This window comes from Meleagris gallopavo, chromosome 2 (genome assembly GCF_000146605.3).
Source record: "Meleagris gallopavo isolate NT-WF06-2002-E0010 breed Aviagen turkey brand Nicholas breeding stock chromosome 2, Turkey_5.1, whole genome shotgun sequence".
In the NCBI taxonomy this organism is placed as follows: domain Eukaryota; kingdom Metazoa; phylum Chordata; class Aves; order Galliformes; family Phasianidae; genus Meleagris; species Meleagris gallopavo.
The window spans coordinates 49,260,761-49,279,217 of record NC_015012.2 but is presented as its reverse complement, the minus strand read 5'-3'; the positions used below and the strand labels follow the sequence as shown (position 1 = coordinate 49,279,217).

Here is an 18,457-nt window from a genome sequence, read left to right as displayed (position 1 = left end):
AAAATCTGTAGACCAAAACAAAGCATGTCTTATTCCCTAGAGGATTTTCTTGCAACCTGTTCTTCAGATATTTGCACTAGGAGATGCTACAAATGGTATTAGTTACAATAATGTTGTCTTCTGGTCCAGCAGAAGAACCTTTCTCTCCGATGGATGCAAAACTGTTCGTCTGAGTAGATCATCCTCAACAGCACAAATATGGTCTAGAAACTCATAGAGTTTATGGTTTTAATTTATAAAATTAAACCTGCGTCAGACAGGTAATACTGGTATGTAAGTTTGCCATCCCTGGGTTCTGTCAGAAACGGGGTACTGAGGTGCTCAGAGCCGTCTCAGTCAGCAGCGCTGGGATCCTTCTGGCACTTCAGACCCGAGAGGCGATGTGATGCATGCTAGAACATGGGCGCACGTCTCGCTTAACTCTGCAGAGCCAGGGGCATGGTAAGCTGCCAGAACTTCCTTCATCTTGCCTGTTGACAAAAGGAACAATAACTAGTCATCACTGGGTGCTGGGGTGTAATTCCAACTTCTAAAAAGTCCTGTAAATGAGACTGGTTTTTACTAGGCAATAGCAAATTTTCATAAATAACAGTTTTCTGATGAAGCTTACCATCTCTGTTACCTATGGGATGCTTCTGAGGGAGAAAGGTGTCTTAGCTGGGTAGTTCCTAAACTATTAGCCAGGATGAAGCACAACGCTATTTTAAAAACATTATTAATTTTACCTTTCATTGTCCAGGAGCTTAGTATTTTAAAATCTTCACTGGGATATTATGTAGCAGGTTTCCTCATCAAAAGTGCTGTATTGTCTGTTATGCACACTGATACAGTGTAAATAATTGAGAGGATTATTAAAGACTTAACAAGTAGGAATCCTATAGATTAATAAGTGACTTACCTAAGCCTGGTATATAACTATCTCTGACATATATTGCTCACGACTATTATGCGTTGATAGCAACTATTATTTGTTTATGAGTGTTTCATAAATGATGCATTCAATAGGCTTCCCAGAATTGTGGCTCAGGAAAGACCACTGGATTTTTTACTAATTTCCTGTCTATCATTTTTTATCCAGATACTCAGTCCTATATGAAATCCATGCACCTTGGCTTTCTAAAAACCAAACCTTTAGTATATCACAGACTGAGAAAAAGAAAGACCAAGCACACCTCTGTAATATATAGTTGCTACAGGAGAGGTACAAAAAGAGAGAAAGGTATCCTGGGAGGGTGATTCTTCAACTCTTTAGGTAATATCTATTCTTTTTTCCATTTGCTACAATGAGACTAAAGACTGACCTTTCACATAGCTACAATTAAGTTTTGTATGCTACTACAGGGATCTGACTGCATTTATCAGCTTATTTCACAAAGAAAGTAGTTAATTTCAATCATTGCTGACATGGGCAAAATTAGAAAAAGTTTAATTGCTTCAATCTAATGTAAATACAGAAGGCATGCAGTAAATTCCTAAATAATAATAATTATTTTTGCATATTCTGAAATTCTGTGGAGACATCCAAAGTACTTTTTCTATGTATAGTTATTACTCTCATCATTTTCATATACACAGAAATCACTAAAGGAGCAAGGCTAACAGGTAATTTGATAGATCACTTCATCCATCCCTGACCCATGCCACGTCTGCTGATGTTTGACCTATTTTTAAACTTCTGCAAGGCTGAAGATTCTATGAATTCCCACTAAGCAAACTATTCCAGAGCTCCCCTTTCCTTTGCCACTTAATATTTTTTCCCGATGCTTACATTAAATCATCTTCGCTATGATCTGTCTATTATTCTTTTTCAATACCAACAGCACTTAACTGCCATCAGTTAAATCCCTTCCTCTTTAGAGTCAACTATTTCTATACAAAGGCTGCTATCCCGTCTTCCTTCCATCTTCCTGTTTCTAGACTAAACAATCCTTCAGTCTTCCCCTAAAGACCCATGTGTTTTAGATCTTTGACTAGGCTCACTGGCCTCTTTAGTGCTCTCTGGCTAAATTGAATCGTACTTGAGCAGCAGTCCCTGCAGCTTGGTAAAGCACTGAGACCTTATCAGTACTGATTAAAACAATTCTGCTATATGCTTTATTTATTCCCATTCACAGGCCCACAATATTGTTGGCCTTGGTTGCAGTAGCACGATATCACTGGCACATGTTCAGCTCAGGACCGTTATAACATAGTCACCAGCAGCACTGCTGCCTGGCCACTCATTTCCCATTGGTATACGTTGCAGCTGATAATGCCTACCTCTATGCATGCTTTTCAATTCTGCAATTCAACTGCTGGAAACGTGGTATTTTCTGGGTACTCCAACACTTTATCAAGATCATTGTCCACTCTCAGCTTTAGCACATTTGTTCTAGTCTATAAATTTATTAAACCTACTTTCTGGCCTTTCATTCACATTATTTGTGAGAGTACTGAGTAGCACCAAAACAAGTTAAAATGTTTGCAGAACAGCACTTAATAGTACATCATTGCAAACTACTCTCTGCATGCGGTTTCCAAATTATTTATGCATTCACTTCACAATAATTTATTCTAGCTCAGTTTCCCTAGAACATATGAGCATACAAACAACTAAAATATATTGCCATACAGCCTCGTTCAAATAAAGCAAGCAATACTATTAAATCTTTTAAAATTAAGTATTGTATACTCTTTGAGAACAAAAGCATTATGTAGAAAAAATTCAACTGAAAACACGATCTTGCTAATAACTGATTGTACATTCAGATAACTACTTTCATGAAGTACATGCTCTATTGGAATATTTTTCAATTAGGACTTAATGGAACTCTGACAGCCTCCTAAACACTGATTTTTCTTCAGTAGAAACCTTCACTTAGAAAATAGCAAAGATATTTCACTACAATACTTCCATTGGAAATAAGTTAGTTGTACAGCATCAGAAAATACCAAGTTGCAAAATTACTATTAATCTCACAAGAGTTCTTGATCAGAAACATACTGAACAGAGACACAAACATCCACAGAACCAGCTATATCAAGACTTCTCATGGAAAGGATTTCCACTTATGTTAATCTTGATGGAGACACATGACAATTGCACAAATAGAGGAGGCACGCTTCCTACCTAATACAGGTTATTTGCCAGATTTTTTTCTATTTTTAATTCTATGTCATATTGTATTTACACTATCTGAGCCACTCACAACAGTGAAATCACTTGCTCCCTGAAGTGGAGCCAGAGCCGTTGGTTCTTTCATAGCGATCTGAAATTTGGTATTTTCAGTTCTGAACTGGAAAAATTAGAAACTAGCAGAAGCTGAAATACAAATCTAAATACAACACAACACCAATAAATTTCCAGGAAGAGAAGAAACTGACTCTCAAAAATACACGATTACAGAAAGACAATAGCACGTATAGAAATGTTTTCTATTTTCTTCAGTGGAAAAGAAGGCAATGTGAGGAGGGATGGCCCTGTCTGCCTGACCCAGCACCAGCTGCAACATACAGCCGCTGTCTGACTGTCAGGGCAGGGGAGGGTTCTCACAATAATCTTTGCCCCTTATGGCAAGACAAAAGTCCTGAGACTGAGATTAACCAGATGTTTTCACTTCTCTGAGATGAGCGCAGCTTTAAGGGTTTTAAATTATGAAGATGTAAGAGACTTTACTGAATATTGTAGGCATTTAGATGCTAAAATTACTTTCCTCATTTTGTTAGTCAGAGCTAGAATTTCCTTCCTTTCATTAAATTGAGACTTCTGGTTTCAGTGAAAGTAAAGGAAAGACAAATCTCTCAATCATAAGTACAGCTGGAAGAGATCCCATGCAGCAGCTTGCTCAGCAGCTGCAAAGATGGCACTCTGGTGATTTGCAAAGTTGTATGTGTTACAGTGACCTCTCTCATAAAAGACCATCATAACTGCCACATGAACCCAGAAGTAGAATCTGCTCAGCTTGTCTGCTTTGCAGCCAAGGGAGGATGAACTGCTAAGCAGTGAGTCCTGATTTCTACATTCTGGTATTATGATATGATCATGTCCTGGCAGAGAAATGTGACTGCACCACTCCATATGGCGGTTGTAGCGTCCCATCCCTACGAGGATGTATGGATCTTGATGTGCTTTGAAGTGCTCTGAGCTCTACTACAAGGACAGAATGCTTTGTTCCTCCAAGACTTTTGAAACCCATAGAGCGAGGTCACCTGAATGGGCTTCCCAACCTAAAACATGGATCTGATGATACTATGGGGACAACAGATGGGAAGAGGTGTCCACCTGCAGGCACTGGCATCACAGATGGTTACAGGTCCCAGGGTGTGACTGGATGGGCACAGTCAATTTTAGAAACATCAGGCAGAAATCAAAAGCGCATACAAGGGCAAGAGAGGCAAAGCTGGTGCACTGATACTGTTATTATTGAAATTGCCTATACTGGAAATAAGGACAATTCTTCTGCTATAATTCTACAGCAGTCAAATACCCTGAGGGATATTCTTAAAACATCCAGTGCATTCTTTTTTTGAAGGGCCACTACTTTTCAGTGATGGCTGAAGTTGCATACAGAGATGCATTTCTGATAAGCACAAAGGAACTGCTCCAGTCATATGGGATGGGGGGGTGATTCACTTCACCAGGGTTAGTTTTCTAAGGATGGGATTGTCAAATCACAGGTGTCTCATGCCATTTTAGATGTCCTAAGGGTTTCCCACCTCATCAATGTATCTTTAATGATTCTTGCACTTCTGCACATGCAGCACACCGTGACAAATGTCACAAACCCAGGAAGAGTTACCTATGGCCACACAGTGCTGGGCACCTCAGGAGGAGGATTTATCTTACGCTTGTTGAAGTGCCAAATGTAAAAGTCAGGAGGCAGCCGCAGAGGTGTGTGGGTGACCCTGACCTGCTGAGAGCTCTCTGCACTACAGAGACAAAGAAGTCAGCTCTGCAGTGTAAATGTTTTGCACGAGATGAGAGTCTCATTTTTGCAAAAACAGGGAATGGAGAAATTCCAAAAGTGTAGCATTAGCATGCTGATTGACAGAAGGAAAATTACTGACAGTGTAATTAAGCATAAAGTTGCCAAATAGGGAAATAACTAATAGCAAATTCAAAAGTTTTAATGAAGTTAGCAAGCACCATGAAACATACAGGTTTTAACTGACTTCAAATTTAAGTGAAAGTTTATGGTTTAGAAAGTGAAGTATTGATAATGAAATACCTCAATATTCTTACTCCTGAATGTCATAACCTTTATAATATGGAAATACTGATGATTATATACTTGAATTAAACTATGAAGCATCCGTCTCTAATATGTTAGAGAAGATTCTATCAAGATAACAGTAATATTTGGAACATCATGTATTGTTACCTATTTTGATGTCATAACTAAACAGGACACTTGAAAATTACAATGGCGATTTAGGTGATTCAATTAAAGGTACTTTCTAGGGGTGTAAAATGAGTAGTGGTATTCAATATCTGAAATACTGTAGCATTTCTGTACTTACGTTACACAAAAATTCTCATAGCTGATTCTTTAAAACAAATTAAGAGAAAAAATACTAGGCAGAAGTATACCTAAGAGTCTTGATGCCATAAGAGGAAAAGTTAAGAAATGAGCAGCCCAGAGGCATACCACATTTGTAGTTCAGATATGACAGCGTCCCCAAGTGCCAGCTCTCCTAAATGCAGCTGGGCACCCTGTATCTTCCTCTGGGCTTGGGTGAGTGCTGCACCCAACAGGAATTTCACCATCTCTGACAAACACAGCTCTTGGCTTTATCAAATATGGCTTCACCAACTCCAGAGATTTTCTCCTGTGTTCTACGGTGTGATTTATTTCTGTAAAGCATCACCTGCTGAAGAGAGATGCTCACATGACAATCTCAGTTTTCATCTTTTGGTTTACTTTTGTGCACTTATAGACAAAAAGGAAAGGTGCAAAGTGTGACTTGTCTTTTGTGATAGGCTCAGAAGTGGCTGAGAAAAGCAGAAACCAAAATAAAAGGCATTTGCAGAGCATTAATCTTAAGATTTCTTGAGATTTTAAAGCCAGTCTTGTAAATTTTGAAGCCGTGACTTTTTGCGTGTTTGACATGTGTGGGACAAGAAACATCTGGATCTGCTGCCTGCCAGATTTGCAGGCTGAAGCAGTTACCTTGCTCAGCAGTACTATGAGCGAGACAAGGATTTACATTACCGCTGGAGTACAGCCACATGGCTACAGGACTGAATTGTCTCTCCAGGGAGACAGCTCCTGACACAGTGGGCAGTACGCTCAGTCTGTGCTCAGCAGTGCTCGTGGGCGTGATACGGTATGGCAGGGTATGAGAGCTGGAAACTGTTAAAGAATGCATGAAGGTGCAAGGAAGGAAGAGCCTTAACTCCTGCTGCTGGGCCTGGCTACAGGGTTGCTTTTACTCTGCCACAAGGCAGGGACACATTCACAAGCAGGGCAGTGGCAGTTTGGATAAATCCTTTGGGTTGACCTGAAACGCTGAAGGGAAAGGCTGATTGAATTGGTTCTCAGCCTGTATGAGGGAATGAAGATAAGGATGAAGGATACGAGAAGAGGCTCCATCTTAATGACAACTCCTTATTCCCCAAGGCCTCTGCTTTTTGGAGCAGGATGTGTTCCCATGTGTGGTACCCAAAACTTAGGTTCCTTTCCTTTAAATGACCAAGATGTATCTCTTTTTTCTGACTCTTTCAGAAATTCGTTGCTTATATTTATAGATATATGTAAATAAGACAACACTTATTCATTGCTTGTTAGGTTTTTCTATTCCTTCCCTATAGCTTGCCTCTATATCCATTCCAGTTGATTAAATTCTTCATCAACACGGGTGATGAAACCTCTCTTACTACATATAGCCTACATATACCTTCTATAAAGGCACCAATAACTTCACTACATCTGCTGAAAACACCTTACATGGTATGCCCTAAGACAGCATTTATCTTTTACTCAGCCATATTACATATACGGCTCAGAGACATCCCACAACTAATAAACATGCTTTGTTTTTCCCTCACTTTACTATCTCCAACAGGTAATTGTAGAAACTGCATTTCTTTGTTAAAGTATCTGACTTCGCATGGGTATTACTAAATTTTATCCTAGTCTTTCAGCATTATCTGTGGATGAAACACACATTTGCTGTTTCCAACAGCGGAGTCCAGCTATTCCCTCCCTGGAGGGATTAGAAACGTAGGAACAACCAAGAAAACTGAACCTCACAAACTACAGATTCTTTTAAATATATTGAAAATTGCTTGAGAAATGTCAGATACATTTAAACTTTTAATGCTTAAAAGAAATAGCTTTAGATAAGGTCTTAAATAACTTTATTGATGGTACAGGGTACGACTAGCCATTACTTGTGATTTCTCTTAACCTTAGCAGATCAGAAAGTCAACAACTTCAGTGCTGACTTACGGGTTCTGACACTACTTCTGGCACCTTTAATTCAGATTTATAAATTATATAAATGGAATGTTGCTTAGTCCCATTTTTTCATTCATCTACAAATGTTTCTGTATTGATGATAAGTCAGTCCGACGCTAAGTAAGCAGGTGACAATCTTTCTGTAGAACATGTTCTTCAGATCACTGTTAACTCCGTTTTCTAATCACAAGAGAATTTTTTTATTTTACCAGATACAAAGTTCAGCCTTCTCTTCTAAAATACAGACCAAGGCACTCTTCATGTCAAAATAGAAACACTTCCATCACTGCTAATCTCTGTTAGCTGTAAAAAGACTTTGATCTGATCTTAAACAATGGCAACTGCTTGATGCCACTGACCTTAAAATGGTGCTTTTTGCATATGCTCACTTTTGAAATCTTGTCAAGTTTCAAAGTTTTGGGGCACTCTATATTAGGCACTTAAAAATTTAACTTTTTAAAACATGCTACTGTAGGGAGATAAGAATTCTTTTCAGAAATAGGAAAACTGAAGTCAAATTCAATGCTAATTGTGCAGAGATTAGCATTTTTTCCATAAACAGACTATCACTAGAGTTAGGATCTTTGTTCCCCAGCTCCAGCACAGACCACTCGATCTACAGAGTCACCCACCAACTCCTGGTAGCAGAAAAGTGCAGCCAGCTCCAGATGCCAATGGTTTCCAGAGAGCAACATAATTTTTTTTTTCAAAGGACATAAACCAGAAAGGTTCTTGCTAATTATTATGGTCTAACTGTAACTATTACCAGCATTTCTGCAGAGATCAGACATTCCAAGCCTGAAGATACATTAACAAGCTGAGATAGAGGAAGATAAAGAAACTTTAGAGATTCTCAGTCTCCAGTCAGATTAAGCTGTCAAGAACATTCAATTAAAAATAATCTGAAGACTCTTCTTTCACCCTGAAGACACATTGTTTTGTCTTTTGAACAAAAATTTTGAAGAATTTCACACAGGGAAATTCCTGTACTATATTAAAAGCTTTTTGTAAATAAAACAGGGCATTGCAGTAGAGGGTGCTTAAGATGTACTCAAAAGAACAACCTATTTCAATGCCAAAAAAGCATTTAAAAACAGAAATAAAAAAGTAGCAATGAATTTCATCAGCTGTTAGATCATGCTCTTTGGCTCATATCACTAATAGCAAAGTTTTGCTATCGGTATTTCATTAGAAATTCTATGATTGTGAGTTGAACCAGAATATATTTTATTCTTTAATCGCAATACATGATTCTGCAGTGATACAAATAGTTGGAAAAACACATGTACTGCAGAGAACAAATACCAGACCAGAAAAAAACATCTATAATATAATGGGAATACTTAAGTAAGAAGATCTACTAAATCCAAAGAAAACTATCACTGTAGCTACTTTAATTATTGAATTTCCACATATGTTTAAATAAGATTGATGAAATACAATATGCAGCTACATTATATAGTCATATTTCTTGAACAGATACAACCTAGAAAAATTTGGTCTGGTGCCTCTAAGTAAAATTTATTTGGAGATGCCTAAGAACATAGATGACTTTCCAGAAATGTTATTTAAAAAAGGTTTGAGGGCTTTTCTGTTTTGTTTTTGGAATATAAATTTTTTGCAAGTGCAGTGATGCCAAATATTTTTACCACTGAAGAAATGCTATTTCAGCTGCATTTGAGTAGAGTAATAGTGGTAGCTAATGGCCTATTCAGTTAATCATAGTTATTCACTCCTTAGAAATGCCTCAGAATATAATAAATGTTTTGTTTTCTATGTGGACTCTTAAATTACGGGCATTATATAATATACATGTTATATAACCCATCAGGATGAATACAAACTGAATCCAAAACCACTCCCTTAAAATAATATTTGGAGCCTCTGAAGAAGGAAAAATGCTGTTCTTATCCAGAGAGCTACTGAAATAGCACTGATAGCAGGGTAAGAAAAGGCTATAAAGAAGTTCTGGTTTAACTAAAATGTGGTTATTTGTCATCCACTCGGAGAGGTCTGAAATAACTATTACAGACCATTTTCAATAAAGAAAAATAGTAACAGCCTCAAAGAGCTGAATCACATATATCCTTTCCCAAATAAAGGCTGTAGATATAGTGTTGCAGTTTGGCCCATAACAGACAGATCAATCAGTTTTCAGTCTGAAACCAATAGTCACATTGTCTTTTCTATCAATACATGATTTATTTTGTTCACCTCTCATTTTATATTTACATGTACTTTAGAAATATCCATCAGCCTTAGCTTTGTTGTTGCTTCTCTCCCCCTCCCCCCATCTTCAGGAGATTATGTGAATTATTCTGCAAGAGATTTGTCTGTCACAAAAGAAAGGGCAGAGCTGGTTATATCTCATCTCTTTCTGGTTGCCATTACAGCAAAGAGGCACATCATCAGTGTAGTCCCCTCAGGAATTTTACTCTAGAAGTATTTTGAAAAGCTGTGGATTAAGCTAAAAACCAATGGCAGGCTTCCATAGTCAGAGATAGCTATTCTTTTCAGTTGCAATTGCTTTGCAGAAAGGATTAGTTCATTGTCTCAGGAAAATACCCAATAGACTACTTCAAAGAGTGAAGATAATTACAAAGATCATCTTCCCTTGACTTCATGGATGGAAGAATTCTGCCACGAACACTACATTTTTTGTGGCTGAGATGTCAGTTACCTTGGGCTGTTATATGTCTACATAGTTGACAAACAAAAGGAAGTTTAGCTGTTCACCAGCATAACCACTGCTTATCTGAGATGGGAGCACAACCAAGGAAAGATGGTTGAGATGTTCAACCATTCATTTTCAGCAAGGTTCTTAGAAGAGGCCAGTTATAATTCTGACGCTTAAGCATATTTGAGGACCTTCAATAATAAAAAAAGATGTTTAAAATCAGATGTGATATAAAATAAATAAAATAAATAGGGTAATGTTGCAAACAGCTTACAAAACAGGATTAGAATTCACCACAATTGCAGTAATTCAGATAATTGTTCTAAAGTTAATGCACAGAATCCGTATGAACAAATGCAGATCACTGTTGAAGGCTAATGCCAGATATAGAAAAGAAACAGTACTGCAGAAGGGATCTGCAGAGGGTAGTATATAAACAAACTGTAAATCAGGATGATATGTAGCAGCAAAATAAAAACAGTCTGATTATATATTCATGATAATACTATACACAAATTGAGGAATTATTCTATTCGTTCCCTACCAGTAGTGGCAAAGCTCAAGCTGCATGACTATGTCCAGTTCTTCCTACCATGCTGTCAGGGAAGAAAACCACTGAAGGGAGTCCAGATGAAAGATACAAAAAAAATGATAATGTACATGGAACAAGAAAGGGTTGAAAGAGTTAGGTTGTTTAGTCTAGGGAAAGAAAAGACTCAGATAACATTTCACCTATGCAAATGTTTGCTATGGAAAGTCAATGGTGACTAATTGTTCCCCATATCCATCATGCATAATAGAAATGACTTACCATATGGTTGTGGAGATTTAAATCAGATTACGAGAAAAACTTTCTAACGTAAAGACAATTAACCCTGCAAGAAGCTATCTATTCATAGAATCATAGCATGGCTTGGAATAGATATTAAAGATCTAGTTTTTAACTCCTCTGCCATGAGCAGGGCTCCCACCAGTTCCGGCCACCCAAGGCCCCATCCAATCTGACCTTGGAATGTCTCCAGAGATAGGGCATCCACAGCTTTGACAGGCAAACCATGCCAGTACTTCACCATCCTATGACTATGGAAGTGACAATGGTGACTATGTAAAAACAAACAAACAAACAAAAAAAAACAACTGGTCTTGCTCTCTAGTTTTTAAGTTCCCTTAAAGTACTGGAAAGCCACAATGAGGTTTTCCCAGAGCCTTCTCTTCTCCAAGCTAATCAAGCCCATCTCCCTCAGCCCCTTCTCATAGGAGAGGTACTCCAGCCTTTTGATAACCTTTATGTACATTGCACTTGTGCTGGGGGCCTAGATCTGGATGAAGTACTACAGATGAGGCCTTACAAGGGCAGAGTAAAGGGGAACAATCACCTCCTGCACACTGCTGCCATCCCTCTTTGGACGCAGCCCAGGATACTGTTGGCCTTCCGGGCTGCAAAAAGCACACACTGCTGGCCTATACCAAGCTTTTCATCCACCAGAACTCTCAAGTCTTATTCTGTGGGGCTGTTCTCAATCTTTTTCCCAGTCTGCAGACATATCTAGAATTGACAAGATCCAAGTGCAGACCTAGCCTTGTTGAATCTCATCAGGTTCACACAGGCCTACTTCTCAAGCTTGTCTAGGTCCCCTTGGATGGCATTCTCTCCTTCTACCGTATCAATTGCACTACTTAGCTTGGTGTAATCAGCAAACTTGCTGAGGGTGCACTCAATCCCACTATTCTAGTCAGTAACATAGATGTTGAAAAGCATTGGTCCCAATATGGACTCTTGGAGGACACCACTCATCACTGGCCTCTACCTGGACAAAGTTATTAATCATAACCCTTTAGCTATGACTATCCAGCCATGCTGGTTATCTCAAATGACTTCCTCATCTTGCAAGTGCCTTAACATAGATTCTAGAAGGATCTATCCTATAGCCTACTCAGGCATAGAGGCTTACTAGCCCATAGTCTTCTGCGCTTTCTTTTCTACCTTGCTTAAAAATGGGAGAGAGAATTCCTTTCTTCCAGTAACTGCTACACAGGCAGAGTGGAACACTTCCATGATGTCTTGTCAGTGTTTCAGCCTTAAACATAATAACCTATAAAAAACTACAAAAATATAAAACCCACCACCTAAAAAAGATAAATAGATGAAAACAGATTGAAGAAAACATCAAAAGACCACTATTATAGACCACGATTATGCTTGACAACTTGAATACATATTAGAGGACAATCCATACAGACTGGATAATGTGCTGTAACTTGTGACAACACAAACTATAGTTCTGGAAAAATCAAATTCATGGGCAGATTTGATTTAACTGATTCTGTCAGTTATTCAATTCCTCTTTCTACTTTTACGTCAAGCTTAACAGCCTTCTGAAAAAGTTTGTCAGTTTCAAATGAAAACTCCATACTTAAACCATTTTTAATGATTTACATAGTTTTCTTGGATGTAAAAGTTGGTGTAATTACATTAACTTTTATTTATAGAGAACTAAGGAGACATACGGTTTACAGACACTCAGATTTGCTTAAGTAGTCCTTGCAGGGAGAAAAAATATAAAAGAAATGATACAATACTGATACAGAAATGCTTGCAATGCAGCATTCTGATTACTCTTTATATCTTTTCAAATGTGTCAAGGTAACATCAATATCTGTTTAACTGAAGGTATTTAAAATACATTCAAATTAAACAATTATTTTCATCCTGAAGCATTTCCAGGGAATGAACTTGCAGGATCTGGAAATGTCCAAGAGAGCAACGCACTCATTAGATTGAATTCCTGCTTTGATTCTTCAGCCACTCTAGAGCCTTTGCAGACTGCACCTAATGCAGTAATGATCATCTACGAAGAAAATGAATTGCCTATGAAATGATGTCGCCAAAGTGAGCAATAGCAACTTCCTGAGTGTCAGTTTTTCTGCATATTGTAAAAATGCCCTGTTGGGGATCTACTTTAGCCTCTCCACTGAGTACTGGCACCAGCTAAGTGCTAAGATCTAGTAAATACTTCTTTCTGGTAGATGCCCACTTTATATTGCTGCAAATTGAATAATTATTATAAAAACATATAGTGCCATAAACATAAAACTAAAGAAACCAGGCTAACTAGGGACTGAGGACACAAAAAAGGAAGAGCTTTTAAGGACAGAATAGTTGCCTGTAACTTCACAAACTAAAGAAAAGTATTTTTGCCTTCCTGAAACTGAAAGAAAAAACCCAAACCTGTCATTATTCCTTTATCATACAGGGAAAACTGAGACATTCAGCAATTTGCCCAATACCAACTGGAAGCCTACAGTAAGGTATAGAAGATCCAGTCTACAGTGTCTCTCTCTCAGTTCACTCAGACCTCGTTACACTATAAGACAATCTTCCTATGAATTAGCAATATATATAAACCACAAAGGTGAACACAAAAGTTTAATTCCCTTGACATTTCTGAAATTTTCTTGTTGATGTATTTAAATATGAGCTCAAGTCCCCTTCCTAAAATGGGAGGTGCTTCTTATCTGAAATGGGAAGAGAATAGCACAGAAACAGAAGCAAGTCAGTCAAATTGCTCAGGTGATCAGAAACAGTAAGAAGGAAAAAAATGGAAATACAATGAGGAATGAAAGGTTTCTGGAAGATAACACTGTAATTTCCTCTGATCTCTGCGAAATTGGAAAAAATAAAGGATTTGCAGGAATTTAGCAGGCACAATTGTTTAACTGTTGCCATAGGATTCTGTATTCTGTGACTTTATAGCTTTATCTTAGAAATATCTGAGCAAGAATGCCTGAAAGCACAATGTTTGTTCTAAATACAGACTCTCAGGATTACATGTCAAGCATTTCAAATTAAAACCTTGGTACACAAAGTATGGGCTTAAGTGCCTTGAAGAAAAAAATAATAATAATAAAAAAAAGTGATGATTGCTTGGGGATTCCTATAATAAAATGAAATCCGTATGACTGAGATACTACTTTGTGGGAAGATACAGGAAAATCCAACATAAACTGTGCAAGTACTCATTTATAAGTACACACAATGACTTTTCTGTGACAATCTAATTTGGGGTAGGCTGATTTCAGCACACCTACCAGGAACCACTAAACATTTCAGTTCAAAATCTGATTTACTTCTCAGGCGCAGTTCCTTCAGGATTTACTGGGGAACAAATTTTGTGTCTTTGAAAACCTGTGCTTCCATACTCTGCTCTGTACCACACTCAGGATGAACAGATATGTCATGGGAAGGGAACAGCAGACTTGCATAACCTCAGACTGAAATCTATCCCTTTGTTGTTAGTACTGAAGGTCAGATTGCTATGTTTTGTAACTGATTACTGTTCATGGGTATATAACCATAAGCTAAATAAATCTGATGATGTAGCATTTGTTTCCTGTGCCGGAACAAAGATTTTTCAAGTGCAAAGAATAAAATGGCATCTTCATATCCTGCAGTACAAAAATAATTATGGCAGGGGAGTCCTTTTTAATGTGATGACACACTGATTTTTGAAGGCAAAGTATGGCTTTATTTTGTAAAGCAACTTCCTTATAAATCATGCCTTATTGTCTTGTCTTTTGTGTAAATTATTCAGTAATTCAATAATACTGTTACAAAGGTCATGTAAAACAAAAGCAGGTATGGAGACAAATTAGAATGAAAACCTACTTATATCTTCCAAATGCTGTCAGATACTAGGAATATCTGACCATAAATAAAAATTTTAGGAGTCTGGTGCCAAGGTATTTACTCAGACAACACCCAGACTTATGAACTCATATCTATAGGTATTAAAACACGTTTTAACACACATTATAACAACACTAAAAATGCATCTCAGTTAAATATCATGCAACCTGGATAATGTACTTGCTTTATGAAAAGCAAATTGAAAGCCAAAGAACATATCATATCTTTCGATGCTAATGAGAAATCTGCCTTCTGATTCTATAAAAATATCCTGAATTAAGTTCTTCTAAAAGTAGATAGGAGGAAGGAGAATCTCAAGGAATGATGTGAGAAAGATCACAATATTTTAGGGGAGGAAACTCCTTCATGTGAAATATTTTGAAATTTGCCAAAGCTAATGCTATTAAAGAAGAGCTGACTGGTGGGAGAGCAGTTTCTGTATAACATTTTCCTAACTTTCTTTTAACATGAAACTTTGGAAATCAACCAAATTTCACAAAATGCTTTATTTGGATAGTATTGCACATTCGATCATAGAAAAAGATGGTTTCATTAGAAAACCAACAATAAAAATTCTCATGAGCTCATCTAACTTAAACCATAATGTCAGAAAAAAGACAGCTGGCAGACAAACATGGACTGAGCAAAAAGACCAACATAATGCATTTTAACATTATTAGACTTTGAAACTTGCCACAATTTTGTCAGTCATACTCATATCAAGTAAGCAATCGAGCTTGCATGAGTATTGTTTTTAAAGAAATCTTCAATTTTTTAAGGGTGTTTTTCACATTTTTCTGTTTCTCCATACTTGCCTTATTTATCCCTTTTCACATAGAGTGCTGCAACTATGCACTCACCTGTGCTTTAACTTCAGCACACAAAATTCCAGTTACTCTAAGCTAATGTCTCATCTCATGTACTTTCTCCAATGAAAGATTAAATTCTAAAGTTTAGTATTAATCATAAAGAGATAGTTAAACAACAATCAATGGGATGAGAAGTTCAATCTACTTTTCAATGTATTTTTGAAAAATCAAAAGCCCTTCTGTAACAGCACTACTGAATGTCTCAGTGAGTAGTCTTGGAATTGTGATATAACGCAATATGCATATTCTAATGGATTTATTTATTTATTTATTTTGCATCTTTTGTCAGCTTTGTCCTTTAGTCTTCTCAAATGTGGCTTGGTCCTGAAAATTGTCAAGGATTAAAGAGAAGGTAGGAAGGAGTTAAATTCAGTAGTATATATATATTTAAATAATTTTTAGTACTTGCTTTCAGATGATCACTATTGAAACCTTAAACTCACAAAGCAACTGTGGAATCAATAGCTACCAAGATGAAATCCATTACATCTGCCAATAGCTTATGCATAAGATGAAATGAAAGACCATAATACCTCCTCTAAAATGATAGTATCATTTGAAGTGGCAGAAACTCAGCACAAGTTTTCTGAAATTCATCAACATGTCCTTCAAAAAGGAATAGTCTAATCATTTTCATCTTTAATAAGGGATACTCTAGACAAACCACAGATATTTCATTCTGACTAAGTTCTACAACAAGGTTATTTTCCTATCTACCTGTTTATATGCTTGAACAGTATATTGTTTTTCTACTGTTAAGTTACATTTGTCTTTGCACTCTCTTAAAAGGCGTACAGCCTGGCACTGATTTTCATACAACAGCTCAGATGAGCTCCCTGGGCTCTTCATTTAACATCACATGGGAATTTGGGAAAGTGAGGTAGACATCTTACCAGTCCAACTACTAGCAGCTACATCCCCTTGTGATCTTATGCCAAATTCCCAAGACTCAAAAGACTTTACTCAATCACATGCCTGCTGTGCTCCTTTACACAAGCCATTTGTTCCCCAGAACAGTCTGGCTTTTTCAACTGTCAATGCTCTAAATCATAATAGCAGCTGCTTTGTTCCAGTATGCACAAGAACAATTTCTAACATAATCAAACCTAGCTCTCCATATTGGCCTCTAAGTTACTGTTAATGCTTCTAGTTGTGTCTTTATTACATATTTCATATATACTTAATAAATGTTTTTTAGGGACTTAGAACACATCTAGACTAATGATAGGGAACCATAACATCCATGAAAACCCAAATCAGCTACAGGGAGCAGAGCAAATCTTTTTATGTGCTTCCCTGCTGAGGCATTGGGCAGATCTAACACACTCAGCCTCCTGGACTTGCTCTTTTTTTTTTTTTTGTTATTAAAACCAGGTTGTTCTCTGCTCCCCAGTGCCAGATCCACAAACACAGTGTGATGATGCCTTGAGCTTGCCTAGCGCAAAGCAACCCCACACTCTCAGAACTTCCTCTGTGTGGGCTGGTACAATGCTCTTTTTGGCAACCCCGTGCTGACATGCACTCATTTTTTCAAGGCTTGTCAAGATGCCTGGAGAGATGTTTCTCAGCAGAACCTGCGTGAGATTTTGTGTTTCAAAGAAACACATTTGGGAAACATCACCTGGCTAAAAGCACTTCAACTTTGTGGCTAAGTAGCATAAGGTGGATGGTTCATAACACAGTGACATGAACATGTGAAGAAGAATTTTCTGGGTATTTAGACTAGCCCTAAGAAAGCTGACCTTTGGGAATTGATACTATTCAGTAGTAAATCGTCCTCTAGAAAACACCAGTGACAGCTTGCACTTTAGTCTTACAGGAATGAGAACCTCCCACACTTGGATTTACTAGGCAAGTAAATAGGAGAATGGATGACTTCCTCACCCCACTCCCCCCACTACACTACTTTGGCAGCTTGCACTTTCTGAGGACAGGCCATGCAGCAAACACAGGCAATGGGCACACCTACTTTTAGAAGGGCTGTTGAAGATTTTTAAATCAGATATTCTGATAATTTATTTAATCTTGTTTTTCATTTGTATTTTCATGTTCTGTTTTTTTTCCCTGTTTGTTTATTTTCCCTACAGCTAGGACAAGTCTTACTAAAATAACAACCTAAATACAGTGATTTGGAATTAAGTTACTATAATTTCTGCTGAAAGGACACTGTACATCTCCTTAAAACTCTTTAGCAATGATATAGTCAACTACAAATTCAGAACTTGACTCCTATTTGAGAGAATTAAAAGTACTATGCATCTTATTTCCAGGTGAAAATTTTTAATTATCTTCAGTTCTCACTCTTTGAATTTAAGAACAGTCATTATCTGTAAAGAATGCTCAAACAATTAACAAAATTGCCATTTGCATTGAAGTTTCCTACATACTGAATTTTGTCTTTTGCTTTACATAAAGCAACACTGTTTTCTTTAGCATAGCCATATGCATTCTTTCATCAGTCATACAAAGACATTATAAACAACAACAAAGCACACATAACAAACTAACAAAAACCAACCGATCAACAAAAAAGCCAGAAAGAATTACTGCCCCTCCATCTCCTTATTTCATCGAGTGCTGTGCAGACCAGCATTTACATGTCCCTACAACAACAGCTGCTGCTGTGCTTCTCTACCCACTCCACTTGTTTTTTCTCCAACTACCAACCATAGGTCATTGAAATTCTGCTATTTTTCTGTATCAATAGAAGCAGTGTAGTTAACTGAAAATATGAAAGCTGGGAAAAAAGATGCTGCTACAAGAAGAGTGAAGACAACAAACTCCT

General features: G+C 37.4%; 1 protein-coding gene across 4 annotated transcripts in view; it reads right to left on the bottom strand.

The window, feature by feature from the left end:
- Positions 1-214: 214 nt before the first annotated feature.
- The window catches only part of SCAF8 (SR-related CTD associated factor 8), a 61,688-nt gene continuing 43,445 nt past the window's right edge, over positions 215-18,457 (bottom strand). For all 4 annotated transcript variants that reach the window (XR_004158902.1, XR_004158903.1, XR_004158904.1 and 1 more), the window contains one exon: positions 215-470. The gene's annotated coding sequence lies outside the window, so the exon portion shown is untranslated. The remainder of the gene's footprint in view (positions 471-18,457) is intronic.